Source organism: Heptranchias perlo, chromosome 2 (assembly GCF_035084215.1).
Source record: "Heptranchias perlo isolate sHepPer1 chromosome 2, sHepPer1.hap1, whole genome shotgun sequence".
Classification (NCBI taxonomy): Eukaryota; Metazoa; Chordata; class Chondrichthyes; order Hexanchiformes; family Hexanchidae; genus Heptranchias; species Heptranchias perlo.
Window position 1 is genome coordinate 22,737,638 of NC_090326.1, and position 12,111 is coordinate 22,749,748.

Genomic DNA, 12,111 nt, shown 5'->3' on the forward strand with positions numbered 1-12,111 from the left:
GGGTTTTGAATATCACACGAAGCTTATTTGTTTCAGTCAGGCTTGTAATTGTATGTCAGCATTTTGGAACTAAGATGAAAATTTCATGGAAGGCTTGAAGTATAGTTTGCTACAAATCTTTCGGCATATCGTAAACAGGCAAAATATGTTTCCTGTTGTTTTTTTATTGATCTTTCAGGGTAAACTGTTTCAGTGGTTGAACGACAGATCAATAGGTCAGAACTTAATGATGAAACAAAGCAATCGTACACTGTTTGCACCAATGAATCAGAGCTGCCAATACTGATGGTAAAATCACCTTCTACCAAGCCTACATATCGCCAATCACTGCACTCCAAAAGCAATTCATTATGTGAAGTGTTTTGAATTGCTTCAAGGATGTGCTGAGGCAAATATTTTTTTTTTCTTTCTACCATAGGACCTGTATACAGTACAGGTGATAATGAAGTATGATATTTTTTCATACTGCAACAGTAATGATCATTATTCAAGGTCAATGTTTTCCACCATAACCTTCTTCTTTGTAATAACATTTTCTATGTCTGTCATGTGTGTTAAGTCTGTTGTTTATGTCATGATCATTGAGCCAGTCAATTTTCTTCTTCCTCATTGATTGAGTGTTTCAATCTCCATGTTTTTCTCCTTTCTAATTAAAAAGAAAAAGAAGACTTGCATTTAATGACTTCAGGATCTCTCAAAGCATTTTGAAGTGTAGTCACTGTTGTAATGTAGGAAACACCGCAGCTAAATTGCACACAGCAAGGTCCCATGAACAGCAATGTGATAATGACCAGATCATCTGTTTTAGTGATGTTGGTTGAGGGCTAAATATTGGCCAGGACACCAGGGAGAACTCCTCTGCTCTTCTTCGAATAGTGGCGTGGGATCTTTTGTGACCACCTGAGAGGGCAGACGGGGCCTCTGTCTAATATCTCATCCAAAGGATGGCACCTCCGACTGTGCAGCACACCCTCAGTACTGGTATTGGAGTGTCAACCTAGATTTTGTACTCAAGTCTCTGGAGTGGGATTTGAACCCACGACCTTCTGACTCGGACACGAGAGTGCTACCATGGTTGAAACCTATTTGACTATTTTCTTATTTAGTTATTTGCCTATCATATTATACAAAACCTTCCTCTCCAGTCACATTGCACCAAAAAATATTCTCCACTATTGACAGTCCGCACCCAGGCTCAGAATGAGAGCTGGGCGTTAGACAAATTGCTTTAAATGTTTTGAATTTGGAGATGATTGGTTTCAACATTTGTTGGGGTATTAGAAATTGCAAGCAGTCAAAAAACGGTAAAGCAAGGAGAAGAAAAGCAGGTTAACATTTCGGGTGGGACTCCGTGTCAGAACAGTTCTGATGAAGGGTCACATTAATCTAGCTTTCTCTTTCAGCTACTGGTGTACCTGCTGGGTATTTCTGGCATTTTCTGCCTTAATTGCAGCTTTTCTAGAAGACAAACAAAAGCTCTTCTTGTCTTGCTCTCAGGGGCATCATGAAGCAACATCGAATTGCACCACATACAGCAAGCCCATGTACAGCCAAAGCAAACATGTTGTACGAAAGAAAAAACACACAAAATTCTAGGGGCTATTTGTGAATGTACTTGGAGACAAATTGATTTTTTTTATGCGTAAAGCTTGGTGGAGTAGTAACAATCAATAAAAGGTCAGTATGCCTCAGTATAAGTGGTGTGTGATTATCAATGTTTTTAAACAACTCTTGAATAAATTAACTCAGACTAGTTTCAATTTTAATGTCATATCCCCAGACAATTTTTTATGAGCTATTTATCTTTCATTTTTAAAGAAATGGTAAATTAAGGTTAGTTCATACTAATATTATTCATCCTATTAACCTAATTTGGGTATTTGTATAATCAACATTTGGGGTGGGGGGGAGGGATTTTATCCCACCCTGCCAGGCAGGAACGGAGCAGAACGGAGAGGTAGGGCCTTTAAAATGGAGTCTTACCACTCCGTTCCCTCTGGAACCCCGCTGGCCACCATTTTAACTGCTCATTGCAGTTCAGTGGCTCCGCAGCTCGTCAGAACCACACAGGGGCCTCATAGATTTATGCGAATCGGGGTCCCGTTACATCAGTGGGACGTTAATTGCATCTTAACCCAGGTCTGAGCAGGCCAGGCACTGCGGCTTTCTCTGCAGGTGAAGGCAGGGTGGCAGTTGCTGGGAAGACGAAGAGGCCCTCCACGGTAAAGGGGGATTCCTGCCTTCGGGGAGCCAGGAGGAGCATTTCCACAAAGAAATTCATCCCGGCCTCTTCCCCCTTGCTTCCTGCAAAACCTTCCCAAAAAACCCCCCTACCCCATGCCTTACCTGCATGCCGGTGAGCCTTCCTCTGGTACCGGCCGCCCAAACCTCTGTTTCCACCTGCCGGGCGAACTGCTGCTTTCCGCCCAGTTCCGGTGGGCCGCTGTCTGGCGGCATGCAGACGAGGCCCAGGAGTTAAAATACTGCAGGCCTCAAACATTAGGCCCGTCAGAAGCCCACTGGGAGTTAAAACTGACTCCGTAGTATCATTAATTGTAGACAGATATATGGATATGTCAGTTTTTAATTTGTTCTTGAGGTGTGGACGATTCTGGCGAGGCTGGATTTATTCTCCATCCCTAACTGCCCTGAGTAGGTAGGTGTGGACCTTCTTCTTGAAGTGCTGCAGTCCTTATGGTGATGGTGCTCTCATGATGGTACTAGATAGGGAATTCCAGGATTTTGATCCAACAGTGATGAAGGAGTCAGAATGGTGTGTGACTTGTGTGACTTCCCATGACTTTGCTGCTCTTGTTCTTCTCGGTAATAGAGGTTGCAGGGTTGGGATTTCCTGTCATAAACCTCATTTGAGCGTCATTGGCCTTCAGAGCATGAATTCACACCCAAAGCTACTGACTGGGGCCAATCGGAGGAGGGACAGTTCATGAGCGTGTAGGGAAACTACATGGACTTGTCACTGGCTGTTATCATGTTCCTCTTTGCAGTGGTATTGGTGTAGTCCTGGGAGTAAGGTTCCTTGTTCATCCTCATCATGATGGGCAACCAAGAATCTTAAAATACGTACAGTAGATCCAACATTAACCATGCTGCAGAATAGTCCTAATAACATGAATATATCAAAATAAATAATTTAACACATCAGGGCAAATTAGTTATTTTAGAATAAATGAGTTGAATTAGAACAATGCAGCATTAGTAATGCACCTGTTAACAATTTCATATGAATTCTCTCTGTCCACTATTTTAATGAAGGCATTAATCCAAATAAACATGTTTGTTATTAATATTGCAAAGTGCTATTTCAAAAGCAAAAATCATCAGTGAATCCCGTTTCCACATCTTGTTGAATTATATTGAGACAAATCTTGCTGGAGCGGGGCACCTCGTGACGTGCGCTGTTAGACTTTTTCCTGCACCCTTCAACTCGAAAATTTTTTACGGCGTAACTTGCTGGAAGTGTGAACCGATAACAGTTTGGTGAGGGCAATGGGCCATCTGGGACCTTAGTGTATCTCCTTAACCAATGAGATTTAAGGATTGAGAAATAAACAAAGGAACAACGGAGAAGGAGGGTGAATTAGGGTCAAATCAGGTATAGAAAGTGAAATAGAGAGAGGGAAAGAAAGATTGGATTAAGAGAGAGAGAAAAAAAAGAGACAGAAAGGAAAAGTAAAAAAAATTACATTTTAAATTTTAAATTTTTAAAAACTCTAAGAACAATTTATTACCTGCAGGAATGAGACTCCACAGTTTAAATTGTTCCCTTTCAGGGCCGGAGAGGTTGATTGACATTGAATTAACAGTTATCACTTTGTCAAAAAGGTACTTACGCTATTAATAATGAGCCCTAACTTTCTGCAGCAAGTTTAATGGGCAATTAATGTGCAAATCCAGTAAGTCCTTAAAAATAACGGGGAGACTAAGGGCGAGATGCTGTTTGTGTGAAGCAAATGACGGAGCGACGTAAATCGACCAACAAGCTCTGGAGATTCACAACTCACGGCGGTAGAGCAAAGCAGAGAGTACCTTATCGGCCTCCCGTGATAATCACTAAGTGGGCAGTATTGTATCGGCCCCCGTTATAATCACCAAGCGGGCACTACTGTATCGGCGCCCGTTATAATCACCAAGTGCGCAGTACTGTATCGGCGCCCGTTATAATCACCAAGTGGGCAGTATTGTATCGGCTCCCATTATAATCACCAAGTGGGCAGTATTGTATCGGCTCCCATTATAATCACCAAGTGGGCAGTATTGTATCGGCTCCCATTATAATCACCAAGTGGGCAGTATTGTATCGGCTCCCATTATAATCACCAAGTGGGCAGTATTGTATCGGCGCCCGTTATAATCACCAAGTGGGCAGTATTGTATCGGCTCCCATTATAATCACCAAGTGGGCAGTATTGTATCGGCGCCCGTTATAATCACCAAGTGGGCAGTATTGTATCGGCTCCCATTATAATCACCAAGTGGGCAGTATTGTATCACCCGCCTGTTATAATCCCTGCCCGATATCAAGTTCCATTGACTTAAATGTCAATGGCGTGTAACATTCAGCCAATGCCATACTGCCCATTTAACACTATTACCAAAGTCGAGTTTCTCAGTGAATATTTGTACGATATAGTTAGAGAGAAGTAATGGCACAATTGACACGAGAAAACTTTGGAAGTAAAAGCAGTTTTGCAGGCAGGCTTATCAGACACTTCCATACACTGCTCGTCTGAGGGAATGAGTATAAATAAGGAATTATTTTAGGATTTGGTCTGGATTGAAAAGGTTAGTAACTACCCAGAATAAAATCAGTCCTTCCTTTCCAGTTAGGTCTCTCAGCCTCTTTCATGCTTTTCTTTAGGGCTGTTAAGCCTCCCAGATTGTTCGGGAGTCTCCTGTATTGGGGTATGAATCTCCCCGGATGTTGCTGCTAGCAGCCCAGGAGAAAGACACCCTTTAAATTTCGCACCTCGCTAAGGGGTGGCCAGAGACAGGACCAACGGGTACAGAAACAGACGAGGGAGACGGGGTGAGGCTCGATTGGAAGAGGGTGAACAGGGACTAGGGGATTGGGGGGGAGGAAGAGATGGTGTCTAGGGGCTGCGGGGGGGGGGGTCGGGGGGGTTGGGGTGTGCGGAGCGGCAGTGATCGAGGGATTGAAGCTTGGGGCGGGGGAGAAAGTGACAGTGAACTGGGGGTCGGAGGAGAGAAAGGCAATGGACTGAGGATTGGGGGAGGAGGGCAAGGGGGAAGTGAGGAAGACACAATTTACAGCTCTACCAGGTGATCAACTCCCTACATGCTATTCATGTTACCATCACTGCACTATATCACATGTCAACAGAAAACTGACCTTATTTTTTGCACAATACAATTGAGAAACAAAAAGTGTTTTTTTCTCATCAGCCTTAAAGGATTTTTCTTTCAAATATTTATCATAGGATATTTTATTTATTTTTATATATATATTTATCATTGGCTCTTTTCCCTAGAAAGAAGAAGGCTGAGGGGTGACCTCGTGGAGGTCTACAAAATTATGAAGGTGTTTGATAGGGTAGACGTAGAGAAGTTGGCCCCGATATTTCCAGGGAGGCGGGGAGGGTGTGGAGGTCCTACCAATCTTCATGACAGGACCTCATTAACACTTTGTGGCTCCGTCTCCAGCCCGCCAGCCGGCCACGTGGACAGCCTGGCTGGCGGGCAGGAGGGAGCACGAGCTACAGGAGGTCGCAGGCGGGGACCCTTGGGCTCAGTCACCGGCAACTAGGAGGGGGGAAGCTCAGCAATCAGGAGGGGGGGGTCGGCAATCGGGAGGGAGGAGTCAGCAATCAGGAGGGGGTTCGGTAATCGGGAGGAAGGAGGTCGGCAATTGGGAGGGGGGGAGTCGGCAATCTGGAGGGGGGAGTCGGCAATCGGGAGGGGGGAGTCGGCAATTGGGTGGAGGGGGGGGTGGGAAATCGGAAGGGAGGGGAGGCCTGTGATTGGAGGGGTGGGGTGGTCGGCAATCGGGCTCCCATCCCTCCCCCCTGTTTTGGTTGGGGGGAGGGTTAATATCAAGGCCGATGTTTCTATTTGTGGGAAAATCCAAAACTAGAGATCATAAATATAAGATAGTCACTAATAAATCCAATAAGGAATTTAGGAGAAACGTCTTTACTCAGAGATCACTTACAATGTGGAACTTGCTACCACAAGGAGTGGTTGAGGTGAATAACATTGATGCATTTAAGGGGAAGCTCGATAAGTACATGAGGGAGAAAGGAATAGAAGGTTATGCTGATAGGGTGAGATGAAGAGGAGTGGGAGGCAGCTCATGTGGAGCATAAACCCCAGCATAGACCTTTTTGAAATGTTTTATCTGTATGTTTGCTTCACAATGCAAGGAAATCTTTTAGTTTTACTGATTTGCGTTTTGTTCTTTTTACAGATGTATTGATTCACTCATGGGGGCCTTGTCCCATTATGCTGCGTAGAAATACAGAGTATCCTCTGTTTAACTGGTTGATAAAGGGTATCCTGAGGGTTGCTTCTGTTCTGTGGAAGAATTCTTCAGCCATCACATCAGTAGGACCCAAAAAGTTCTGGAAATGGCCGCAGGATATCTCGCGGCACGTAGATATGTCCTGCTTAAATGCTTGAGATCCATTTATTTGCCAACTGGTATTATCGTCCACAGTCTCTGAGCAATAGAAGGAAACTTTTAGGCAAAGTTAAAGAGATTAAAACTGAAGCCGTCTACCAATAGTTGCCTGTAATGTGTGACAGATAAAAATAATAATAAGTGGACAAAAGACATCAGGCACATGTACACTTTGCCAGCTGTTGCAAGCGATGCTTGGAGTTGCAGAAGAAACACGGACCTAAAAGTAATTTCTTGTGCATACTTCGAAAAAAAAAAGGTCATAAATGTTCTCCCCTTCTCTTCTGTAGGTGTTGACTGGTGTTGGGTCCCTGGCACCATTCATCTCCAATACTTTTCCCAAGTAACCATTCTTCAGATGAACCAAGTCACTGAATGTTGGCAGCTATGGAACTATATGGGGGGAGGGGGGAGCAATCGCACCGCCCCGCCTCATGCCCCCAGCTGAGATCTGTTGACTCAGCCGAGACCTTGAATCAAATTTGAAGCCTTTAGGTACACATGGCTCAGCTACACACTGTCGTTCCCATCAGGAATCTCATCAACCTTGATGACACAGAAGTAACGTGCTATGAAACGTATGGTTAGTACAAATGCTATAAGGAAGTTAACATAAGAACATAAGAAATAGGAGCAGGAGTAGGCCATAACACCCCTCGAGCCTGCTCTACCATTCAATAAGATCATGGCTGTTCTTTGATCTCAACACCACTTTATCGCCTGATCCCCATATCCCTTGATTCCCTTAGAGACCAAAAATCTATTGATCTCAGTCTTGAATATACTCCACGACTGAGCATCCACCGACCTCTGGGGTAGAGAATTCCAAAGATTCACGACCCTCTGAGTGAAGAAATTCCTCCTCATCTCAGTCCTAAATGGCCGACCCCTTATCCTGGGATTATGCCACTTATTTCTAGACTCTCCAGCCAGGGAAACATCCTCTCAGCATTTATCCTGTCAAGCCCTTGTAAAATCTTATATGTTTCAATGAGATCACTCTCATCCATCTAAACTCCAGAGAGTATAGGCCCATTCTACTCAACTTCTCCTCATAGGACAACCCTCTCATCCCAGGAATCAATCTAGTGAACCTTTGTTGCACCGCCTCTCAGGCAAGTATATCCTTCTTTAGATAAACATTAGGTGAACATTAAAAAGAATTAATGTTGTGAATAATATACTCATTTGAGTATATTGCACAAAAAATAGATATCTTCATTCCACAGGGACAGGTGGGATATCTGACTTATCAGCAGGAATTTTAACTCCACCTGTCCGACAGAATGGGAGTTAAAATCCAAGTGGTACGCCCTGACTATTTTAACGCTGCTGTTTTCTTGGGTGGCTGAGGCACTGCCTGTCTCAGGTGGGAACGTCCTAAATATATGATAATTGGGGTCCTTTCGCTTAGAACAGGACGCCCGACATACACAGCCTTCTCAGTGAAACCTGGCGGACACTTAGTGGAGGCCCAGTAAGTCAAGCGTAAAACTTCTCTTTGTGGGGCGCGGAGGAGCAAGAGTGCAAAAAGCTTGTGCAAAAAGGGCAAGAAGTTTGGGCCAATATTGTCCCGGCCTCACCCCTTCCCGCCTGTGAAACCCTCCCAAATTCCCCGCCGTGACTTTCCTCACTGGCGGCCTCTGGGGCACCCGATTTTCATAGGCCCAAAGGTGGTAAGCTACCTTTAGATGCCTGTTTTAGGGTAGGGTGGGGTGGTAGCTGGCCGGCGGGATGTTAATGAGGCCCGGCTATTAAAATGGGCCGGGCCTCCAACTGCAGTCTTCTCGCCCAGGAGTTAAAATTCCTCCGCTTGAGCTTGTTTCTGGACAAAGTGGGATGTTAGTCCTGAAATACTGCTTTCTTACCAGAAGATGGTGATGTTGTATTTTACCACGCCCATGGCCTCCAGCTGTACATAGATAACCTCTTGGTTCAACAATTTGCCATCTTGTTCTTTGCAGCCATTTTGACTTCATTCTCCATTATTGTAGTTCAGGTGGTGATATGGAGGTTTACTGAAGTGAAGGGGATTTGGTGCCCAAAACTGAACGCAATACTTCAGATGGGGTCTGAGCAAGGCTCCGTACAACTGAAACATCACTTCCTCACGTTTGAATTCCAACACTTTTGAGATAAAGGCCAACGTTCCATTAACCTTTTTGATTACTTTTTTACCTGTCCACTAGCTTTTGGTAATTTGTACACCCAAATGCCTTTGCTCCACCAAAGCTTCTAGTCTCTTACAATTAAAAAAAAAATTCTGATTCGTCTTTCTCGGATCCAAGGTGGATGACCTCACACTTCCACAAACTGCACTCCATCTGTCACAGTTTTTCCCACTCGTTTAGTCTGTCTCTGTCCTTTCGTAACTTCCTGCTCCCATTCATACATCTTACTGCGCCTCCGAACTTAGTGACATCAGCAAACGTGGATTTACACCTCCGTATTCCTTCATCCAAGTCATTAATATATGTATAGTGCAAAGCTGAGACCCCACTACTGATCCCTGGGGAGCATCACTTGAAACATCCTGTCAATCAGAGGACATCCCCTTTATGCCCCCTCTCTGTCTCCTACCTCCCAACCAATTACCAACAAGGTTACCTCCAAATCGATGTACTTTTATTTTTGCTAATACTCTCTTGTGTAGAACCTTATAAAATGTCTTCTGAATGTCCATATAGGCAACATCCATAGACACTCCCCTATCCACCATGCTTGCGACATCCTCAAAAATTTCAAATAGATTAGTCAGACATGACCTACCCTTCCATGCTCACTCTCCTTGATTATCGGCTACTTGGTCCGAGTGCTCAGTCACTATGAGCGTGATTTGAGCATGGAGCCGGGAATTGAGCGGACGGGTAAATGTTCGCGTGGGAAACCTGGAACCGAATTGAGTGCATTGGAATCTGCAATCGCAACTCAATTGAAGGTAAGTATTCGTGCTTCCAGGTTTCCCACGTGTCAGGCAGTCAAATTGACAGGCTGGTTGCCTATCGGAAGGAATAGGAGCTGCAAATCAGAGAGGGGGGAGGGAGATAATATCAATTCAGTGTATTTTTTTAAAATCTTGTAGACACTGAGAGTGCCTCCGTGGTAAACTAGCAGTGTGGATCTCCCTCCAGTTGTAGAACTTGCCCGATTTTGGGAGGACATAACTCCTCTAACTTTTCTGTGATGCGTGAGGCATTTCCTCCCCAACATCAAGGATGAACTGGAATAACATTTGAAGATTATGAATCCTCATTTGCTGGTGTGAATCGGCATGATACAATCACTCTTTGTGTCATAGATCTGCATTTCGCAATGCTATGCTCAAAAATAAGAAAATTCAGTTCTTAAGTTAATACCCAGTTCAGTCATTTGTTTTAAAATATAAAAGAGGTATTAAATCATGGAAATGACCCGGGGGGGGGGGCGACATCGAAGACATCGGAGGAAGAGTTGGTGAGAAGATCGGAGAACAGTTGGAGATCGCAGGTAGGGAGAGGGGTCCGACATCGGGGGAGGTCGGACATGGAGGGGTGCTCCATTGGGGGGGGAAGGGGGTCGGACATCAGTTGGGGGGGGTTCCGATCATGGCAGGTAAGCTTGTTGGGCCTGGAGGGACACTCCACTTACCTCATGGATCGGGCCCTTCTCGCCTGCTTTCACCTGATGTGAATCAGTAGCGATGGGAAACCCGAACAGGTAAGATAAAATTCTTTTTACATTTGTAATGCACAAAAAGTTAAGTGCCTCAACTATTGCAATGAGGTACATTGTCCCTTTAAGTTTCAGCCTGCCGGCTTTAAGTGGGGACCAGACTTCCAGGTTTCTGTTGTGCCTGGGTTAAACCTAGAGGTGAGCGTATCTACAATTTTTACTGCCCACCCGCTCCCAACCCACCCGTTCTTGGGGGTTAAAATTACCCCCTATGTCTCCGATGATAGATTTCAGTAACTTAAATAATGGAGTGACATTTGCAATGTTCCAATTCAAAAGGAAAAATTCCTGGATCTAGACAAATTTGGTAAATTCTTCAATTTCCTCACCTATTTCATTTAATACGCTGGAATGGAGACCATCAGATCCTGGAAATTTGTCTTCTTAAGTTCCATTATTTTCTCCATTGCCATTTTTTTTTTACTTAATTTCACCACGTCCCTCCTCTTGACTTATTTTTCGGTTCCCTTGTACTGCTGATGTTTTGTCCTCGTCTCTACTGTGAAAACAGACACAAAGTACTTGTTTCACATGTCTGCCATTTCCTTATTATTCATTATAGTCTCACTTGCATGCATCTTTAATGGGCCTATAATCCACTTTACCGCTCTCTATCTCTTAAATACATTTATAAGAATGTTTGCTGTTAGCTTTAATATCCTTTATGTGGGGTGTTTTGGAGTTGTTCTCACCCTATTGATCGGTGCAGATATCTGGTCCCCGGTCTAGCCAAGGAACACTTATACCTCATGGATCGGGGGTTCAGGAAAACGGGACTTATGCTAACGTACCCGGTGATGGATCACGTAGCCGAATACCACAGAGAACACACAAACTCGGTGTTTGAATTGAATTGGAATGTTGGTTTTATTATACCGTCAACACGAAGAAAATAACGATACAAACGGTCCTACACAGTACATTGAGTTACACACACCCACTACAGTACTTTATCCCGCTAAACTAAGAGGTTGGTGGGGACCCTGGAGACACCTATCACACACACACACACACACACATATGGTCGAGGCTCACCAATCCTTTGCACTTACGGGTCTGGCTGACCGGTTCTCTCATGTAGGGCTCGTTGGTTTCGCTGGAAGCTGGTCTCCACCCTGGAGAGCTCGGATGAGCAAGAGAGCAAAACAAGAGGAGCAGAACAAGAGAGAGAGGGGTTTCGAGCTTCCACTTAGATATCCTTCTCTTACAATGGTCTTCGTCACTTAAATGAGGCACTTCATGTCTGTTTAAACAGTCCTTACAAAGCCCTTAAGAGTCTTTGATGGCTTTTGATGTTGCAATTGCTTCTCTCGATGGGTCATTGTTCTACGAATTCATTCCGATCGTCGAGCACTTGCCACACAAGGCTCCCTTTTCATCCCACATTCTAGGTGTCGATTGGTCTTGCATCAGAACCGAGGCATGGCGCCGCCATGTCTGGAGCAGTTGCTTCTCTCAATGGCCGACTGCCTCTCGAATTAGTGCTGAGTGTTGACCACCTGCTGTAGGTTTTGCATTAAGACAGAGACCTGTCTGAAGCAGTAATTCTCCCACATTCCACTGTGTGTGTTGTTGATTCGTCTGGTGACCTCTCACCTATCCTTCCATCTTAGGATTTTGGTCAATGGCCAAAGTTTTACATACTCAGGGAAAAGGTGGAATTCCCAGAATTCTTACATTTACAAGTATTTTTTCCTATTCCCTTTTTGCACCTCTTATTACATTCTTTAGCCCTGATATTT